Raw genomic sequence first — 20736 nt, 5'->3', positions numbered from 1 at the left:
CTACAGACAACCAACAGGCATGGATGCACTCACAGCTACCCTCAAGGAGCCTTAAACCCCCCCACCCCATTCAAAGGGAACCTGTGCCACCTTGTACTGGCACTCAGAGTTGCCTGTTTAACTACTTGGTGTAAATCATTAGGGACCACCTGCTTTTCAGACACGGAGTGACACCTGACACTGTTCACACTAGCTCCTGTGTCTCTGAGAGCCTCCACCCTCTGTGCATTGATGGTCACTCACTGCCTGTACTTCTTAGTGTTCTCAAGCATGAGAGTCTTCTGGACCATTTCACTGTCCCCTAGTGAGATAAGGCTCATCTCAACTGGCTCACACTCTTCTCTTGGAACCAACTCCTCCCCAAATGCTACACTTGCCAGCCCTCATGACTGTCCACCAGTGGGTGGCAGTGTCCGCTTGGGACACTTGGGTCCCCCTTCATCTGACCCTCCTGATCACATACATAACACCTGCATAGATCCCTCTCTGCAGACTTCCCTGTACAGATCCATGCTTTCTTATCACGAGAGGATGTGAAACTTTACCTTTAGAACTAGATTGGGGCCCTTTAGAAAACTCCACTCTGTTTACCTTGTGCCCCCTACTCTTCTGCTGGGGACCCTGTCCAACCTTGACAGAGTCTCCCTCATACCTCTTGTCGACCCTGGTACACATCCAGCGGTCCACCTACTAAGCAAGCTTCCTGGGTCAGTCAGCTTGCTGTCAATCAGATGCTGGCACAACTCTGGAAAACAAAGACTATACAAGTGCTCCCATACAATTAATTTATATAGCCCCTCATAATCTGTTAACTGGCTACCCTTCACCCAACCATCAAGTGCTCTACTAAAAGAATCCACACATTTAAACTGCATTTGGGAATCAGATTTCTTGAAGTTCCTAAACTTTACCTTGTACTGCTCTGGGGTGTGACCATACCTAGTGATCAAGTGTCCTTCATGGCTGAGTCAGTGAGACCCTGGGCTGTCCCTAGGCCTGTTTAAGTATTCTTCCCCTCTACCTTGAAGTGCTTCCACAGACCTGCCCCCCAGTGTATGTCAGAGACCTGTACGTGTGGAGAGTTGACTCATACCCCAGAAACCACCTGTGTATGTTATCCTTCCTCTTGTAATCCTTCACTAAATCTTTGGGAAAGTACATCCTCTATAAGAAAAAAAGATGGCGTCCGAGCTGGACGTGTTAGAGATGAGCTCGGTAGCGTCTCCTCTTTGCTCACGAAAATAATTCAAAACACAGAGATGGTGAAATAGAAAATATTCACAAGCGAAGGTGTTGGACTGCTACCGTTTGCGAGTTTGCGAATTTTGCCTGAAGATCAAAGGAGGAGCAGCTGGGAGGCTGGTCGAAGGTATCGGGGCTAAACGCCGCGGCAGGCTTCATCTGCTACATGGAGGTCTTGCTGAGGTGCCGCCGGTTTGTCAGCTATAGGGAGGTGAAGTGACTGACGGCGGACGGCGGGCGGGTTTGCTCTATTCTACAGAGCATTAGCCGTGGTGCGAGATTAAAGGTGAAGCTGCGAAATTCAACGCAGGAGGAGAGAAGTACCGGGGCTGGAGGAGGATGTCACGGTGGGTGTTCCTCTTCTCCCGCTGCTCCCTCGTGGTTGTGACTGCCATTCTTAACCGCAGGGACAGGTCAACACAGAGAGAAACGGGCGGCTGCGTGGAGAGGAGCAGGAGGGGTGAGTGTGCAGGGGGGGCACATTGTTACTTTCCCTGTGAAATAAAATCTGCATAGTTATTGAATGATTGCATGCACCACTTCCCTGCTCTGAAAACTAAATCTGGTACCTAATTACAAAGCGCTAAGCAGTGGAGCAGCCAAATATTTCAAGATGCCACCAAAATCAGCACGAGGTGGTAAAAGCAGAGGGGTGCCGGATACTCCTTCTGGGCAATAGATACCTGGATCCTCAAATAGGGGGCAGTATTAAAAAAAGTCATGGAGGGAGCAGTTGGTGAGTTAAATTGCCCCAACTATAAGGATGAACACATGAGTGAAGGACGAAATAAGAAAGTACCACAAAAGTTTACAAGAACGAGGAGCGATAAAACTAAATTGTCTATCAATACGACGATTCAACAAGAGCCCAGCAGACCCAGCAAGCCAAAAGAAGGCCTCACACTCAGAAGGGGAGGATATGTCAGGTGAACAATCCGAAAGCAGGCAGGCAACATTGCTAGTAGTATTAAACTTGGAGGGAACTACAGAAGATCAGGCTCTCGATCCGTCTACTAACCCGGCCACAGAGCCAGGACTGAACTCAGTGAAAGCAACAGCACATAGTGGTGAGAGCGACTCAAGCGAACCCTTCTTTTCACTATCAGACCCATCAGATATGTCAGATGAAGAGCTGGATACAGACTTGAAAGAGGAGTCCTTAGAAGGATCTATAACGAGCTTGGGAAGTGAGCATAATGATTCAACATTGGATTCTACATCAGAGGAGAGAAATCTACATACTACTCTGGTGTGTAACAAACCTGCGGTGCAAAGGACTCAAATTATAAATACATCTGAGGCCAGGGTGGGCAAGAGCTTAATGTGGGAAATATCTCTCTCCCCACAACCTACACCTGAAATACAAGGGGATGAGGAACTGCCCTCGGAAGTTACTACATCATCCAAAAAAACTGATGAGGTATCATTGACTTCAATTCATCAATCGATAGTGGAACATAGAGCGGAGACCCGGTTGCAAAATCAAAAGACGCACACTGCCTGCCGTAAATTGCAAAATACTGTCAGAAGAATTGCAAAGACCTGCAGTGAATTCACCAAAAGAATTAATGCAGCAGAAGGGCAGATATCTGCTTTAGAGGATGAAGTAGTGGTACAAAGAGCCGATATGGACATGCTCGCATCTCATCGGGAGCATATGCAACTAAAGATAGTTGATTTAGAAAATCGACTTCGACAAAATAACCTCTGGGAATACCACCTAAGGGAGCAGAAGGGACAGATGTCCGCAAGTTTGTACAAGAACTGTTTCTTGAAGATTTTCCGGAGTTAAGAATGTGGAACTGGGCCAATGAGATACAGAGAGCCCATAGATTCCTGTTTGAACAGCCGGTTGGAAGAAAGGGCCAAACAGAAAACCGCCCTAGAGCAATTTTGATTAATTTGAACAATTTCTTGGCTCTGGAAGCGCTGTATGATTTGGCAAGACTTGACAGAAAATGATTGAGGGCCCGATTCACAGAATGAACTTACTACTTTTGGTATTCACAGAAGTTAGGATTTTGTCTTAAGTCTGTTTTAAGTCTGTCTTAAGTTTGTCTTAAGTCTGTCTTAAGTCTGTCTTAAGACAAACTTAAGACAAAATCCTAACTTCTGTGAATACCAAAAGTAGTAAGTTCATTCTGCGAATGACAAAAGTAGTAAGTGCATTCTGTGAATGGCAAAAGTAGTAAGTGCATTCTGTGAATACCAAAATAGTAGTAAATTTAGGATTGAGTCTTAAGTTCATTCTGTGAATCGGGCCCTGAGTAAAGGGATTACATTTTTCATGAGGCCGGATTACTGTCACCACACAGTGGAGGGAAGATGGCACTTAAGACAACTTAACCCCTTCCAGAATAAAGGCGCACATGCTTTTTTGGTGACCCCAGCAAAACTGAAAGTGGTATATAAGGCACAAACACACTTCTTTATATAGGAAATACAGGCTCAAGAATACTTGAACACCTTTTGAATTTGTTTTGGAAGTGTATGGAAATTCAATATATATAAACAATATAGATAAAAATATGAGATTAGAATAAATTTGTTAGATTTAGGGTTGCCTGTATATAAGTTAGCACTGTTAGAGAATTTGCAACCGTAGAAGGTTCAACACCGATAAGGAGACATCTAAAGAGACAGTAAGGGATGAAACTGTTGGCAAGTGAACAGAGAGGAGATTGGAGTGAAGTCTCTCCCCATCGCTAGGGTCATAAACCCTTTTTTCTTAGAAGTTGGGGGTAGGGTGGGTGGAAGAGGGGGTGGGAAGTCACAGGAGGTGGAGGGGTGGGGGGTGTTGAGTGGGGTCACGGAAGGGGGGGAGTGAGGGAGGGTAAAATGGGAAGCTGGGGCGGGGGTGGGCGGTTAGTAAAGATTAAAAAAACTGAAATCAGATGTATGCATATGTATATATAATGGAATACAGAGTACTTTGAAGAGATCTCAGTATTATTGGCAGTGGCTATCTAAGATATCTAAACGTGCAAAGTATGGGTAAATATATGATCTGCTCATCAAATGTTGGTGGTTTAAACGATATTGTAAAATGGGCAAAGGTCTTCAAGAAAATTACTATGCTGAACCCTAGTTGTGTGTTTACAAGAGACGCACATCACATGGGGTAATAAATCATCCCTTGAGTTCCGAGGGTATAATCTAGCTGTGTGCTCCTCCCAAATGTCTACAACGAGAGGAGTGGCTATATATATCCAGCATCGTAGTGGGACAGCCCGTCAAACAAAATCAGATAGATGGGGCCGATGGGCCATAATGGAGCTATCCCTGGGTTTAACTGTGGTCAATGTATACGGGCCGAATTTGGATGATCCAGCTATTTGGGAAGAGCTGGAGGTTGAACTTGCCCACTGGCCATGTCCACTGATTATATGTGGTGATTTTAATTTACATATGGATGGAAATAGAGCTATAGGTCACTATGTAGGAAGGAAGCCTAACGTTTTTAAAGCACTCTTTTCTCATAAATATAGTCATGGGCTAGCTGATGTCTGGTTAGAAAAACAACAAAATGATCCAGGCTTTACATACTATTCGCATCCCCATAAGAAATGTGTTAGTTTAGATTACTTCTTCACCCCTACTCAAATACTGGATAATTTGGATATAAAAAAACTCCCACAGTTGTACTCGGATCATAATACGTTAGTGTGGGAAATTAAGGAGGTTCAGGGTTTGAACAGACAAACTCCTTGGACTTTTGATAAAAAACTACTATTAAATAAATAGTTCTGTACTTATATCAAAGATTGGACTCAGACTTTTTCTGATTCTAATAGATATAGTGCATCCCGAGCAGTGGTGTGAGATACTTTTAAGGCCGCTTTGAGGGGGGAAGTGATAGGGTTTGTAGCCTATACAAGGAAGAAGCATAAAATACAAACAAATCAATTGGTTAATAATCTTGCTAAATTGGAAATGGAACATATCCAAATAATTAATAATGGAGCTTTAGAAAATGTATTGGCACAGCATCTCTGTAAAATAGCACTGGCCAAATTTGAAATCAATCAGTATTTCCAAGAGAAGGTGGCTCAGAAATTCCAGACATATCGTAAAGATCTTTACGACTATGGAGAGACAACAGAGAGATTATTGGCTCTAAGAACTAGACAAAAAAACATTAGGGATAATATAGTAAAAATGCAAGATCAAAATGGAATAGCGGTATAAAACCCGGCAAAGATTATAGAAGTCTTTGAAGAATTTTATAGTAAACTATTTCAAGCAGATGTCCTGACAGATGAGCTAGAGGACCAAGCAGATACTGATAATAATGTTGTACTACTTCCTAGGGTAAACGGCGAAACTTCTCAAGGATTAGAATTGGAAATTACTTTAGAAGAAGTACAGGAGGCACTGGGGTCTCTTTCATTGGGCAAAGCAGCAGGGCCTGCTGTCAGCACAAATACTGCCCCTTCTGCAAGATCTATTTTTGGACATCCAATATCGCGGAGTACCTCCACTGTCATGGCAGGATACAGATGTTATAGTTTTTTTAAAGAAAGGTAAACCCCCGGAACAGCCCTCATCATACCGTCCAATTTCTCTTATGAATACGGACGCTAAGTTATATTCCAAAGTCATGGCCACCTGATTACAAAAGAACATAGTCGCACTTATTTCACCAGGGCAACATGGCTTTTTTCCCGGCCGGGGGAACACAGACCACACGACCACACGAGTCGAGTAATATCAATATTGGACATCGCAGAGGTAGAGAAAAGAGTGGTGGCTGTGGTCCTCCTGGACGCTGAGAAAGCCTTTGATTGGGTAGCCTGGCGATATTTGTGGGCTTAACTAGCTGAGAGAGGTTTTGGTGAAGGATTTATCCAGGCATTACAGGCTATGTATTATAAACCCCATGCAAGGATTCAAAAAATGGGGCATATATCTAGGAGACTGGAGATAGAAAGGGGTACTCATCAAGGATGCCCCTGCTCCCCAATCCTGTTTGCGTTTTATTTGGACCCTTTTATTTCCCAAATTTTTAAACAATCACGTAATTAAACGAGTAGTTTCTCATAGTTATGAGACGAAAATTCTGGCATATGCTGATGACATTGCCCTAGTAACATTAGCCCCACAGGAGGCAATTATAGAGGTAGAAAGGATGGCAAAAAATTCCGAAGGCGGTCAGGATATCTTTCAAATAAATCAAACACGCAAATTATTTGCTCCTCTCATTGTGTGTTACAAGATTCTAGAGTAACTGAGTCAGCATCATATCTAGGGGTTATAATACCATCTAAAATAACTAACCTATGGGCATTGAATATAGACCCAGCAATGGGTTCAATTAATAGGGAGCTGAGACGGATAGATCATCTACACCTCACAATAATCGGAAGGATTAATGTAATCAAAATGAAAATATTTACTAAGATTCTATATTTAATCCGGGCTATTCCACTAGAGCTAGTAGCAAATAAAATACGAAAAATTGAGGGGATGTTCTCTAATTTTATTTGGAGCTATTCGTCATGCATACAAGTATTTGATCCACCCAGTTGATCGGGGGGCTGGAATGCCCCTAATATCCAGCTGTATTACTGGGCCACCGCTCTTCAACAATTCGGCTCTCTCTACGACAGTGGAACTGTGCAAAATGATATGCTAAAAAGTACCAACTATTTATCAATTGGCGATAGGGGAAGCTGCAGAAGGAATATTTCAACGTCAAGATGATATGAAAAAACATCAAAAGAAGGGCTATAAATGTATAGAGTGCACCATGAAAATTTGGAAAAGGATTGAGAAAATCTGTAAAATAAGGAGATACACTAAGTATACATCACTTTGGCAATCTGATTTTTTACGTCCAATTGCATATGATGGTATGGCTAGAAAATGAATTGATGACGTTTATTGAGTTAGTTCAAAGGTTTGGTCTACAGCGCGACTGGTGCTTTAAATATTTGCAGATACAAGAGGAATCCCTAAAGATAGTATTATCTGGGTCCGATACCAATTCTGCAGATTATGGGTAATACTAAGAGTAGAATAAAAGATTTCTATCAAGAGCTGTTAACCCCTTCGCTGTGGGTGTTTTCCCCCCCGGTGTGCGGGGGGAGGGGGGCCATGCGCTGTGTCGCTGTGCTTGTGACGAGCTCAGCTCGTCATGAGGCACAGTGCAGCTGCACTCATGACGAGCGGTGCTCGTCACAACCACACCTGCTTTGGAACGTTCAGCACAGTGGGGAAAACAATCCCCACGTGCGAACGTTCCAACGGTCATGACGAGCTCAGCTCTTTTTTCCGAAAACACTCTGGAGGAACAAGCTTATCACCTCCAGCTATTTTACCACCCTCAACAGATAACTTATCACAGATCATCCAAAACATTTGAAGTTCTGGTGAAAGACACTTCTCCTTGGGCTAACCTTTCCTAATCGAAGACATGACCACATTAATCGTAACATCCTTGTCCACCTCAGCCACCCAATCATCCTCAGCAAAGGGCAGACTGTTCTTTCTAATGCAAGCCAAACCCTCTTCTACTTCTGTTTCCCAATCTTGTTCCTCCGCATCTGCAATGGAAAGTCTAGACAAACAATCTGCTCTACAATTTTTTCCACCTGGGATATACTCTACACTAAAAGTGTATTCCAAAAGCTTAGCAGACAATCTTGCCAAACAAGCAGTGGTACATTTTATATTTTTGCCGGACAGGATATCAACTAGAGGACAATGGTCGGTCTTAAGCACAAAAGATCTGTCCCACAAGTACGGTTGAACTTTTCAATACTCACAAAAATTAACAGTGACAACAGTTTGTCTCCCCTCCTCAAATGCTTACAAGACAGGAGCTTTAACAAATGATCCTTGATGGTTTGAAAACCTTTCTCACACTCCTCTGACCAGAAAAAACTTGCCCCCTTCTTTAACAAAGCCCTGAAACATTCAGTCGTCTTGGAAAAATCTTTCATGAACTTGGCAAAAACGTACATAACCCAAGACAAGACATTAGCTGTTCTATATTTTGTGGCGCAGGGGCTTCCACAATGCTTTTGACTAAACCTGGTCTGGGTTTTATGCCATGCTCTGAGATAATATGGCCTGAGTTGTCTATCTCTTCCACTTTGAAAGTACATTTGTTTTTCTTTTAGGTTACTCCTCTATTTTCTAATGTACTGAAAACATTGTCGATAGTTAGATTCTGTTCAGCCTCTGTTTTGGAAAAAAAAGGATATCCTCATGAAACACCACAACGTGAGGATTGTCTTGAAACATTTCAGTCATAAGTCTCTGAAAAACAGCAGCAGCCAAGGCCAAACCAAAAGGCAGGCGGAAAAACTGGGAAACACCATCAGGGGTAACAAAGGCTGTAAGATGGTGAGATTGAGGGTCTAATTCCACCTGATGATAGGCAGCTTTGAGGTCCAGTTTTGTGAACCAAGAAGAGGATCCAACTTTTTTAATCAAATCCTCAATGCGTGGAAGAGGAAAACTGTCAACCCAGATGGCCTTGTTTAAACTCCTTAGGTCAACACACACCCTCAAGTCCCCAGACCTCTTCTTTGCCAGAACAATGGGCAAAAGCCAGAGGGTAGCATCAACCTTTTCAATTATGCCCTGATCACAAAGATTTTTTAAATGTTGAGATTAGTCAGCCCTAATGCTGAGCGGAACATTACGCATGTTATGCTTGACAGGACTAGTATTTTCTTTTTTTTCCCTGATGAAGTGTTGGAAACCAGTGACTTTGCCTAAATGTTATTGAAACACCTTTCCAAACTTGCGCTCCCAATTGCTTGTTATGTCTGTACTAGACAAACACCTGATGCCCTTTTTAGATTGACCTTGCATTGGCTGTTTATCAATGAAAACAGGTTTGGCTAAGCCTGGTTTAATAGTTAAACCAAATTCAACTTGATGTAACAACCCAAGAACATTGACATCATTTCTTGCTATGTACACTTTGCCTTTGATGAACTACCCTAATACACTGATGGTAGCCCCAAAATAACCTAGCAACTCAATTTTGCGACCTTCAAAAGCCACCGTAAGTACATCAGGTGGCAAAAAACTTTTCTTCGCCCAAAATGTAAGGTATTTCTCTTGTGACAAACAGTGATATGTGCTCCTGTATTGATGGAAAGTTGAATTTGAACTCCTTCAATGGTGACACCAACCTCAGGGTCAACAATGAGAGGCATTTTCTGTTTCTCACCTCAGTCTTTCACCACTACAATGTATGCTTGATTGGTAACATCATCGTCATCATTACTATCAGACTCGTTCAAAACACACCTTATGCTTTTCCTTTTAGCTCCCATACAGACTCTGGCAAAATGGCCCATTTTTCCACACTGTCCACACTGTTGGTTAATAGATGGACAATTCTTAAAAGATGAGACATGTAAGGGTGAACTGCACCTGAAAGAACTAACTTTATGATTAAACAATCTATTTTGCACAACATTTCTCCCACCTCTGAACACATTTTGCTTCCATGTAGCATCATGTTTGATAACAGGAGGTTTGGTGGTGACAGCACCTGAAACAGTGGTGTTACACAAAGCAGTTTCTAATTGTTTTGCATCCTCCATTGAGCTTTCAATGCTTTTTGCAATACCCCCTGCTTTGTCTAAAGCGGGATCCTTATAGGTAAGCAACCTTTCTTCAATTTTTTTACAATGACATCTGGCTACAAGTTGATCTCTTGCTAGTTGTGAGGTAACATTTTCGAACTCACACTTGACAGCAAGAACGTGCAATGCAGTTATGAAAGTGTCAATACTTTCAGAAGGTTTCTGCATTCTTGTAAAGAATTTGTACCTGTGTACTACAATATTTTTTGTTTTTTTAAATTATGTATCCAGTTGAGCTACAGCTATATCAAATTAATCAGGATCTTCGCCTTCAGGTGGGTCTATGGTGGTAAATGATCAAAGACATTCTGGCCTTCAACCCCTAGGTGATAATACATAGGACTTTCTTTCCTTTCAGGTCTGCACCTTAGAACGTCAATAGCACCCAAAAAAGCTTTAAAAGACATTAGCCACAATTTCCATTCTAGCGGTGGTTCTCCTGGTTCTTACAGAAAAGGAGCTAGATCTGTAACACTCTGCATGATAATTAAATACCTGTGAAATAAAATGGTTAGTAACAGAATGAGAAAAACAAGGGAATGATAGGAAAATTAGCAAGGAAACAAGGAAAAGAAAAGTCGATAGAGAAAGAAGAAGAGAAAAAAAAAATATTCCTGTGTGTCAAAGTTTCAAAGATGAAGACTCGGACTATGTAGACAAAGAAGATGGTAGAGTCCTTTCTTTGTATTGTCTCTTTTTTGAACCAGGAAGCCTGTAGTCCTCATTCTGTTTCCGTGCTAACATAAAGGTGGCTCCCACAGTAATAAAAAGCTATGTGTAATTGCGTTGTTTAGTAGTACCAATAATGTGTGTGTGTATCACAGATGTGACATACAAGAGGATTTTCAAGCTTTCCAAATTATGGAAAACAAATGATGTTTCAAATAAACCATATATAATTAATGATGAATTGTGTGCGTATCACAGAAGTGACATGCAGATATTTCCGATTTGGAAGGTTTCCGATGATGTTGCCAGGCAACCACCACGCTAACTACATACGATGAATGTACACTTAAGATGACCGCCACGAAAGGGAATGAAGCGTGAACGCCCGACAGCGTCGGTCTTAGATGATGTAGAGTCAGCGCTTCAAGAATAGGAACAAAGCAGCGCGAATTCCATGGTGCGTGCGGCTGGCATTTCAGACGAAAACAAATTCTGAGGAGCGCGCTCAAAGCTGGAGACAGTGCGCGAGCCGTATTGATTGCCGGTAATAAATTCTTGAATTTTCTAAAGCAATAATGCGTAAATGAAACACAATGTGATTGTAGGCTCACACAGTAGCAAGATACCATGTGATTACTGACTCCAAAGTAGTAAAGAGCTCTCGCACGCTTGAAAAGCTGTGATAAACAGGTGGTAGCAAGCACCTTTACAGTAACACACAAAAAAAATGTGGACGCTCTCTGTACCCCCTCAAGGACATGTGCCTTGGTGAAAAAGAAGAAAAGGACTCACGGTTTGCCCTGAAAGTGAGAGTCACGGGGTTCAAACCGGTACGCTCGTTGTTCGGTCGGAATGGCATCCCATCTTCTGTCGCCACTGAAAAAATGACGAGGGAACACCGTTTTGTAGTAAAAGCACAAGTATTTACTTGGCGGGACAGAGAGCCGTCCCAGCTGGCAACATCCAAGGCACAAGCAGCAACTGTCACATAAAGAACACTTGCGGCATGAGATGCTTGTCAACACTCCAGGTGACATCATACTGATGACACTGCCAAAATCACCACATCTGACCTCACGGAGAGGCTTGAAGGACGTGGCGTGTCTTGTGGCAAAAAGCCTGTGTCGGTAAAAAAACACTTTTTGGTATAATTACAGCCTCTGTAAGAGGAGAAGCCTGTTTGTGAATGGTACAGTAAATCTTGTGTGGGTGGAAAAAGTCAGAGGGATATTTACAAGGAAGTGGCGGAGCACGGCGTTAGCCTCTTGGCTTAACGCCGCACTCCACCACTTCTGAAATGCAAGGCTGAACCATATCCTCATTCTCCCCTTCTACGGCTCCTCTTGCTTCCCACCAGGCCCTCAGTGCCTTTGACAGCTCCTCTTTCCTAGCGGAGTTTTTCACAGAGCATTTGAAATCCTTGCAGAAATGCTTAGGCTGAGGCCCTGTATAGGATCTCAATCTCTATATCTCAAACACAACTTCTGCAACTTCAACTGCTGGCTCACCCAGCTGAGACCTGGTTTGTAGATAACTTCAAGGGTTGTCAAAAGCAGAAAATTCTAAAAGTAGTATATGGTCACATAATGGTTAGCACTATGCAGTAGTGTAGACCAATCACTGTATGTCAAGTACAAACACATTTCCTACCCTCACCGCTGATCACCAGTGTTAGAAATGAGGGTTTCTAGTGGTATGCACCATTCCTAGTAGGGACCCTTCCTTCTAGTCAGGGTATGGGAACTACACACCCAATATAACCCCTGCTCACCCCCTTGGTATCTTGGTATGAGCAGTTAGGCTTATCTCAGAGCCAATATCTAAAGCATTTGTAGAAAACACATACAGTAGCACAGTGAAAACACTACAAAGGGAGACCAGACTAGTTTAGAAAAATGAGCGCTCGTTATCTAAACTAAACAAGACGAGAATTACAAAAATGCAACATACAGAACTCAAGATATCACTTTTTAAAGGTTTAAGTAATTCTTTCCATAGAATTCTATGGATGCAGTGATTTAAGCACAAAATAACTTTCATGCATCAAAATCCAAGACGGAAAACAGCCGCAAAGGAGAGAAACAAAAGAGATGTGTTGATTCTTGAGTCACAGGGGAAGGGAGGTGTCAGTTCTAGTGCACGCAGGAGAAGTATTGTGTTGATTTCTTACTTAGAGGAGAAGCAATGTGTCGAGATCCGAAAGCGGTGCACTGGAATCTTGGTGCACAGGTGCGATGTATGGAATGTCCAGAAGCGCTGGGGTCGATTCTCCCAGCCATGAACAAGCGCTGCATCGAATCTTCAGCTGCAGCATGGCGATGCAATCGTTTTTCAGCTGCACAGACACCATGCGTGCGACTCAGGCTATGGTGAACTTTGAGCCACGCGACTCAGTGCGGTGTCGGTTCTCCCAGCCGCAGACTGGTGTTGCATCAATCTTTCGGCCGCAGAGAGGTGATGCATTGGTTTTGAACCACACAGCAATCGTGCAGTGGGAAAAACAGAAGCAGATCATTGCAACCTAGATTTTCTTCTTCTTTCTGCAGCAAAGCCACCTCCAAGGGCCCAGATCTGAAATTGTCACCACTTGGCAGGTCAGAACTCCCTGCAGAGGAGACCAGAGGCTGCAGGTGAATTCTTTGATGGCCCTGAGACTTCTTAACAGGAGGCAAGCACACACAAGCTCTTGAAGAATCTTTTCAAGCAGCATACAATGCATAGTCTAGTCCTTTTCCGCTCCAAGACAGAAGCAGCAACTGCTGGCCAACCCAGAAAGCAACACAGCAAAGGGGCAATATTTCTCCTGACAGCTCTCCAGCTCTTCTTCATGGCAGAGTCTCCTCTTGATCCAGAAGTGTTCTAAAAATGGGGGATTGCAGGTCCAATGCTTATACCCCTTTCTTCCTCTAAAGAAGGCCTGCTTCAAAGGATAGTATTTGCAGTGCACAGATCCTGCCTTGCTCTGACCTGGCTCCAGACACACTACAGGGGGTAGAGGCAGTATTGGGAGAGGAGTGGACAGGCACAGTGCCATTCAGGTGTCAGTGACAACTCTTCCCACCACTCTTGCTCAGAAAGGCCCATCAGCCTGATGATGAGCAATTAGGATATGCAGGGCATATGTCAGCTCCCTTTGTGTCACTGTCTAGAGTGAATGCACAAACAGCCCAACTGTCAGTCTAAACCAGACGTGGATTCCACGGGCAGGCAGAGGCACCGGATGGTAAAGCAAGAACATTCCCACTTTCTAAAATGGCATGTTCAAAAACACCATTTAAAAAACACCTTCACAGAAAGATGTGTTTTAAAATTCTGAGTTCAGGGAACCCAAATTCCATGGGCCTCAATTACAAGCCCATTGTGCGCCACTTTTTCTTGATGCACCAGTACCACAACGGTCTGGTCGATATTTGCAAGGCCACGTAAAGTCACCCTGCATGACTTTTCATGGCCTTGTAAATGTGGGGACATTTCACACATTATTCTGCGTGAAAGGGGCATTCCATGGGTTTTGCTGTGGGTGTTGCCACGCAACATCCATGGAACCTGACACATTCCCATATTTACAACGTTTTGTAAGGCTGGGAACGCATCAGAATCCCGCGCCTCTCCAGGGGAGGCATAGGAGTGTGCAACTAGGAGAAATACTTTTATTTCTCCTCGTTTGTTCCTCTCTCTATGCGTACTGCATTCTAAATCACACATAGAAAGAGGAAAATGCAATCAATGATTGTTTTTGTGCAGGAAAGTGTCACTTCCTGCACAAAAACAAGCATCCCCCCAATGCAGGCACTGTTGTAACATGACTCCAGGGTGTTTACATTGGCGCACGGATGCTGTTTGTGTGCCGAGAAGGACAGGAATGCTCTGTATCTTGTAGCTATGCCACATTCCTGCCCTTTTCTTTTGACACACGATAGCGCAGCAGGAAGGCTTGCTGCGCTGCCGTGGGTCAAAATATAGTGAATGAGGTGAGGCCCCAGATCTCTATCTCTTCCCAACTGAAAGTTACACTTGTAAGATGTTACAAGGCAGCTCCAATGATAGCCTATGAGAGTGATAGTTCTAGCAATACTGAAAAACGAAATTGGCAATATTTTACTATCCGGACATATAAAACACACCAGTGCCTTTCCTACCTTTCACATACACTGCACCCTGCCCAAATGGCTACCTTGGCCTTCCTTAGGGGTGTGTTACATGTAATAAAAGGGGTGCACTTGCCAGGTCAACATGGCAGTTTAAAACTGCATTTGCAGACACTGCAATGGCAGGCCTAAGACAGGTGTACAGGGCTACTCATGTAGTTGGCACAACCAGTGCTGGAGGCCGACTAGTAGCATTTGATTTACAGGCCCTGGGCACACGCAGTGCATTTTACTAGGGACTTACCAGTAAATCAGATATCCCAATCATAACCACAATTTACACATGGAGCACTTGCCATTTAGCACTGATCAGCAGTGGTAAAGTGCCCAGAGTACATATTCAAGCAAAAACAAGTTCAGCGTACAGTCAAAAATACAAGGCGGAAGAGGCAGAAAGAAAGGGGGACCCACACCCAAGGTGCCAAGTCTAACAAGGTGTAGTCACTGTGTACTTACATTTCGTTGAGTTCATGAGAATATTGTCCAACCTTGCTGATGATCCTGTGGTTGTGAATAAATATGTTTTGCTCCGAATAAAAAATTATATATATTTATATTGTTTATATTAACTTCCAGAGTAAGGCACCCTATGTGAGAATTCATGATTGTTCTGTCAGTATGTGTTTGCCTCTGTTGTGATGATGCTTGGACCCTTGGAGAATTTGTATTTCATGCTATTTTTTTCCTGGGAGCAGCTGGCAGGGAACTTCAACATAGCAACATAGCAGGACACCAATTGAAAGGCAGAATATGCTGTTTCATTCCTTGTACTAGGCTTTGTTTTAATTTCAGTATAAACAAAAAATACATTTTAAAAAGAAAGGAAAAAATCAGATTAAATGTGAGATGAAGCTGATGACCTGACTGGCATCAGTTTATTACAATGAAATCTACTGTATGTCAGATGGTGACGGTGCCTGTACCCTCTGTGTGTCGTGCAGTGCACATTAACTAGCTATGCCTTTGTCAACGCATACTCGAACTACAGTGTCCCATTGTCAGGGCTTAATTTGAAACAGATTAAGTGCCAGTCCCAAAGTTCTGATCAGAAGCCTGCAGTGTCGCTATCGAAGCTCAGATGCTGACTGTGTATTCATGATTCGCCCTCATGCCTTTTAAATCCACCGCCAGACACTCCCTGCATTTTTATCTCACTCTTGCAGGTATATTTTATGTGCTTGTCCTCCACACAGCTGTGATCATTTTGTTTATGTATTCAGCTTCCTGAGCTTGAGCTTTCAGGGGGCACACACATGACATTGTAATGCTGTTAAAGTGTCTTAGATAACTAAATAATGTATGGTGTTTGTCTTTGCTTCACATTACCATACAACATTCTTCAAATACAGACCTTTTGGCATTGCCAATGCTTGTTCAGCTCTGCTTTCTATCGTTGTCACTGTTTTGTTTTCAGTCTATCCCCTTGCATTGTCGTTTTTCTCTCTCTTTCTCTGTATCATTATGTTTTTTTAGATAAAATAAGCAATGCCCATCACTCCCTCTGTTACTTGGAGCACAGAAATACTTTGGCAGTAGTGCTTGCAATAGAAAGTGGTTCAAATAGGCTAGAGGAGGTGGCCTGGAGTTTTACACTAGTCTGAACTGGGATGCTAAGAAGACGCATTAAAACAAGCACTGGCAAAGCGAATAGGTCGAGGTTTAGTGACGTTAGCACATTAAAGCCAGATACATCTAAATTTGCCACAAAGGGAAATTAGTAATGAGGAACCCACAGGCAGGTGTGCAGTAGCAAAATCGTCCCTTGAGCAATTCAACACAAGTACTCCATTGCAGGAGGAAAAATACACTGAAATAGCCAATAACATTGGGTGAAAGAAAAATACTCCTCTGAGCAGAGCCAAAACGTGAATGACAAATTTTCAAACCTATGACTAACATAGGTTGGTGGAAAAATGACAATGGTTGCTGGAGATGGCACAAATCCATGCTCATGTAAACAAGTTTTATTCAAACACAAGCTGTCAGAAAAATGTGTGCGAGTTTAATCAGACCTCAAACTTATTGCAGGCCAGAGGTGACTTACAGAGCAAAGAAATTCGAAAATACCCAGAACAAGCAAAGCTATCATTAGGATCTAATCATCTCCGGACTTTAGAAATGTTTTGTCTATTTCAAATAAAACGGTAGAGTCACTCTATACACTCACCACTTAAAAATTGAGCTATATGAAAGTCCGGAGTTTGAAACCTGCCCTTTCGAGGGCAACACATTGGATATCATTAAATACCTTTACACAAAGCACTTACAAACGGAAAAATGCACTATGTTAAAAAAAGTTATTATAATTTGGGTTTTGTGCTGCAGCATTTGTTGTCATCTGTGTGCGCTCGAACACCTATATGGTGACTCATTGTCTCCTAATGCCTAAACCCTATTTACTAGGGTCCAGAAATGCAACTGATGCACACCAAATTCCGTACTCCAAATTGAAGACTCAGACTTCTGACAGAGTGCCATCTTCTGTTCTTTATACTCTTAACAAACTCGTGGCCCTTACACACTTTTAATGGAGTCAGTTTAACTTGATCCAAACTGTGCACTGTACAAACTATGCCTGCTACCCCCCCTTGGAGTATCATGCAACTCCGCGGATCAAATAAGGTAGATGTCACTCATACAGTCAGCCTTCACATGCTATATAATTATATAGAGAAAGCATATTCGGGCTTCACGCCTGTGTCCTTTGTATCTTTGCAAAAACAACAGTTGATGGACAGAATGCAGAACAATGTCATACATTCACCCAGTACAGAGATCTGGGCCTAAATCCATCGTTTTTTTCACTCCACCCCACCCCAGTTCAGACATGGCCATATGCAAATCAGCCTTGACCCTGTGCCTCATGGGAACAGTCCAGCCTGAACTTCAAAGCCATGTCTTCCCTGGACCGGAATCAAGCATCCTAGGACCGGTTTCTGGCTATCAGCCGTCATCAGTCTGGGCATACCCTATGTGGGAAAGGTATGCCCAGACGTGGGTCATGTGCTCACTAGGCCACTGGAGTCAAGCTATCCTGGCTGAAGACGGCTGATAATAATATTCCAATCCCCCTCACCAAAATCGAGGGAGGACAACCATTTTAATGATAGCAATACGCCCTCCAACAGACTGACTGCACTGCCATAATTCAATCTGATCATGGTGGCTTCTGTGTAGACAGCACCTCCTGATGCCTGCCAATACCCGTGTTAAATCAATCAGCAGTGATTCAATTTCCCCAAATATACTCTGAGGGATAATCAGAGACAGTACCAAGGAGAAGTAGAGCAGCTGGGGAAGGGGCACCATCTTAGCAATGGCAATGCTGCCGGTCATCAAAATCGGCAACGTTTTCCAAATCTCTATACTAGACCTCATGGTCGTCACAGCTCATCCCACATTACCTTCCATTACCAAGGTTATCATGGTCATTCGTTCCTAAATACATCAAGCAAGTGGATTCCCACAGCCGTCCCTGTGGATCCTGAGCCAGCATCTACCCCACACAGACAGGAAACTGGCTAGTTTTCCTTTAATCAATAGGCCGTCCGACAGCACCCCAAAGATATCCAACAACCAAAGGCCTCTTTTTGGTTCAGCCTGCTCATTGTTCAAAACAGCAACATTTCATAAACATACCAAGCAATGGGAATGACAGACTCGCACACCTCCAAGCCCTTATAATAGAGGACACAAGTTGCACTACAAGTTAGAGGCTCCATCGCCTGTGCAAAGAGCAAAGAGCATATGCCTCTGAAATCACATTGCCCGTTTTAACTAGGGCCATGGGGCCCGTTTACAGAGGCTTAGTCCAGGCGGCAAATCCTCTCTATAGGAACATCTTCCCCATCACACTATAGAGATACCCCACTCCAGACTAAATAAATCCTTCTCAATATTGACTGTTCTCGCCACTGCTTACCGCCCGTCAAAGGAATCATGCATCAACAAATTCTGGAGTCAGCAGATTCTGGTCGCCGTGTTATGCCCCGGAATAAAGCCGGTCTGATCTGCATGTGTCAGCCAGGTCTTGTAAGGCAAGAGCCACAAGAATACAACTACGAAGTTTTAATCAACATTTCTCATTGACAGAGGCCTGTACGCCGTCATGTCTTGCTGTTGGCTGACAGGTTTTAGCAACGGAATCTCCAAAGCCTCAAAAGAAGAAGCCAGTAAATGGCAGAGGTCCCGCACCACCTTATAAACCTCAACTAGATGAGGGGAGACAATGTCAATATAGGTCGCATAAAACTCGAAAGTGAGACCACCAGTGCCTTACACCTTCCTCAGGGCCATATTCTTCACTGCAGCCTTAATCTCTAATAACGTGATCTCTCCACCCAACAACTCAGCTTCCTCCAGGATGGGCCCCAAGAATTCATCAATCTCCAGCTGCGCTTAATAAGATGCTCCCATGTACAGAGAAGTGTGGTGTTCCCGGAACCGGTCATTGATATCGTCCTGCGTTTATATCCGACCCCACCTCCATTTCAAGCACCAATATTGTGAGACCCTGCTTGGCAGGGTAAGCTAACCATACGAGTAGGGACCCAGATTTATCCCTCTACGGATGTGCCCTCAGCATATACTACTGATAATCAAAACAGCAGAGCTTCTCTATATGCTCCGCTAGATTCTCCTTCACATCTAACAGTGGATGCAGAGAAAGAATATTGATTGAAAAATATTGACATGCAAGAATATCGAGGTAAGAGTATAAATGGTGTAACATTTTGAGGTAAGTTTTTTTTTATGTTAAAAATATTGATTTTAATGTCATTTAGAAATATCGAATTTGAAAATATCTATGGTAACAATATTGATGTAAATATTATCGATGTTATGGTTTCTATTTTTTAATGATCTAGATTATTTTTTTGTAATTTTGTATTAGTTTTATAATGTTAAAATTATTTTTTATATTTAAATAATAATTTCTTTGATTTAATATCATTTTTAGGAGCGGGATGTTGGGTTTATCGGGGATACGGGTGGGTTGTAATTTAAAAATATTGATCAAAAATGAATATACATTTTAAATTTGTATATATATTAGGAGCGGGATGTTGTGTTTATAGGGGTTAAGGGTGGGGAGTAATTTAAAAATGTTGATAAAAAATGTATATACATTTTAAATTTCAAATTTGTTTTTATTATCATTTAACTTTAGGATTGGAATTTAGGTTTATGGGGGTTATAGGTGGTGACTAATTTAAAAATGTTTGGAAAAAAATGTACATTTCAAATGATAAAACAAAAAAATAAATACAAAATAATAAAATATTATGTAATTTTAATGGTAAATGTTTGTAAATTTTGAAATTATTTGTGTTGCGAAATATTTTATGTAAAATAAATGTGAATTATTATCATAAATTTGTAAATAAATATTTGATAAAATGTAGAGACTAATTTAAAACACATTTTAAAATATTTGTTGGGAATTTGAAATTATTAAACAAATTTAAAAAAAATGTAAACAAAAATTGTATTGCATTTTTAAAAACTAATAAATATTTAATAACACATTTTTTGTTAAGAATATATTTTTATTAGTTTGAAATATCAATATGGGGGTTTATTCAGTCCTTTCCTTGATTTTATTTGCATTTGAAGTCGGAATAGTACATTTTTATGGTTTACTATCAAGCACTTCTCTTTAGTTTAATTGGATTTGGAGTTGGAATAGTAAAGTATAATGGTTTACGATTCAGCACTTTCCCTGGGTTTAGTTGGATTTGGAGAAGGAATAGTAAATTATTATGGTTTACTATCCAGCACTTTTCCTTAGTTTAAATTGGATTTGGAGTTGGAATAGTACATTATTATGCTTTACTACCCAGCACTTTCCTTGATTTTAGTTGGAGTTGGAGTTGCAATAGTAAATTATTATGGTTTATTATCCAGCACTTTCCCTGAGTTTAATTGGAGTTAGAGTTGCGATAGTACATTAGTATGGTTTACTATCCAGCACTAACCCTGAGTTTAGTTGGAGTTTGATTTCCCATGGTAACTTATTATGGTTTAATATCCAGCACTTTCCCTGAGTTTAATTGGTGTTAGAGTTG

The sequence above is a fragment of the Lissotriton vulgaris genome, chromosome 4_1 (assembly GCF_964263255.1).
Source record: "Lissotriton vulgaris chromosome 4_1, aLisVul1.2, whole genome shotgun sequence".
Lineage (NCBI taxonomy): Eukaryota > Metazoa > Chordata > Amphibia > Caudata > Salamandridae > Lissotriton > Lissotriton vulgaris.
The sequence above is the reverse complement of the archived record's forward strand: the minus strand, read 5'-3'. Positions refer to the sequence as shown.